Source organism: Lutra lutra, chromosome 3 (genome assembly GCF_902655055.1).
Source record: "Lutra lutra chromosome 3, mLutLut1.2, whole genome shotgun sequence".
Taxonomy (NCBI): Eukaryota; Metazoa; Chordata; class Mammalia; order Carnivora; family Mustelidae; genus Lutra; species Lutra lutra.
In genome coordinates, this window is record NC_062280.1 from 105,826,510 (window position 1) to 105,828,397 (window position 1,888).

General features: G+C 46.5%; 1 non-coding gene across 1 annotated transcript; it reads left to right on the forward strand.

The window, feature by feature from the left end:
• The first annotated feature begins 1,260 nt into the window (after positions 1–1,260).
• LOC125096582 (U6 spliceosomal RNA) lies at positions 1,261–1,368 on the forward strand. The gene has a single exon (XR_007126263.1). It is a non-coding gene; the product is annotated as a U6 spliceosomal RNA (small nuclear RNA).
• Positions 1,369–1,888: the final 520 nt, after the last annotated feature.

Sequence of the window (1,888 nt, forward strand, 5' to 3'; positions counted from 1 at the left end):
TCCTCCCAGCAGACCATAAGAGTGCCCATTTCCCATGTCCTAGTCAGCCCTAGAGAGTGTTAACCCTGTTCACACATGCCATCTGGAGAGTGAACATGGGATCTCATTGCTGTTCTACTATTTTCTTGATTATTGGGAAAAGTAGCCATCTTTTCAGAGATTTGTGTGCTATTTGCACTTGCGAATTTCTTTCTTTTCTGTTGGTATGTGTGGTGGGCAGAATAATGCCCCCTCCCAATTTTCCAGTCCTAATCCCCAAAACTGTGACTGTATTAGGTCTCATGGAAAAGGGGAATTAAAGTGGTGGGTGGAATTAAGGTTGTTAATCAGCTGACCTTCAGACGGGAAGATCACCCCAGATTATCTGGGTGGCCCTACTGTAATCACAGGGGTTCTCCTAAGTGTTAAAGGGAGAAGAAGAGAGAGAGAGAGCTGGAGAGGACAGCACGTTAAGGACTCAGCCTGACATTCCCGACTCTGAAGATGGATGATGGGACCAAAAGCCAAAGGAACACAGACAACTTCTGGAAGCTGGAAAAGACCAGGAAAAGGATTTTCCCAAGAGTCTCTAGAAGGAATGCAGACTTGCCAACACTAATTTTAGCTCAGTGAGACTCATTTTGGACTTCTGACCTTCAGAACTGTAGGAACAAATTTGTGTTGTTTTAAGCCATTAGCTTTGTGATAATTTGTTAGAAGAGCAATAAGCAATCAGTACACTATATCTGAATTTTCTTATCAGTTCATGAAACCACCACCCAGCAGGTGAACCAAAAATGAAGAGTGAGTGAAAGAACAGATGAGCTCCAGGAATCTCTTTGCATTCTATTATTCCTGCACCCAACCATCCCTGTGCCCTACAAACACCAAGGTTTCGGACAGTGGGGAGGCCCAGGTATTGTCCCATTTCTTGGCTCTGTCCTCTGGGCTTCACTGGAATGTGAGGTTCATCATAAATTCCCAGTGCCTCACTTCCTGAGTGAGTCGGGATAGGGAGCAGGACTGGAAGGGACGTCTGCACACAGTAAAATGCGAGGCTGCCAAGGCTGCCGAGTTGAAGAGGCTGTGAGAGGTGGCCACCGACAAAATGAGAAGGCTTCCCATTTCCTCCACTACTCTCCAGCATGTCATAGGCTGCAGCAGGACATGCTCCCGTGAGGACCAGAATGTGACTCTATTGTGTCGTTCAGCAGAACTGGAGTGGTCAGAGTCTGGAAGGGAGGTAACATCACTTCCCAGATAAGATTATAACCAACTATTGTGCTCGCTTCGGCAGCACATATACTAAAATTGGAACGATACAGAGAAGATTAGCATGGCCCCTGCGCAAAGATTATAACCAACTATCTTGGGCTCTCCCAATCTGTTGGATTTGGGAGAATCACAACATGAGCACTGCACGGAGCAGTCTCTGTAGCAAGGACCTTCCGCCCAGAGTCAACAACCACATCACCGAGCTTGGAAGGAAATTCTTTTGCTCTAGCTGAACCCTGAGATGTCTGTGACTCTGTCCTGCAACTGGACACAAACTGAAGAATGATCCTGAGCCAGAACGACCCAGCTAAGTACCTCCTGAATTCCTGACCCTCAGAAACTGTGAAAGAATAACGTGCATTGTTTTAAGCCATTAAGTTTTGTCATGTAGCAATAGTAACAAATACTGTTGGAAATCCTTTTCCTTCGAAGTTTTGAAAGCCATACTCTAAGGCTAAGGCTCTAGCTTTCCAGTGTTTCTGTTGGGAAATCCAAAACAGCTCTGATTCCCAATTCCACGTGCCCGAGCCACTTCCGCCCAGACGTTCTGACGTTCTGATTTCGGGGCGGAAGTGGCTTCCCTTTATCTTTATCCCGTGTGTCTGCCTTGCTGGGTGTGCATTTCCCATCGTGC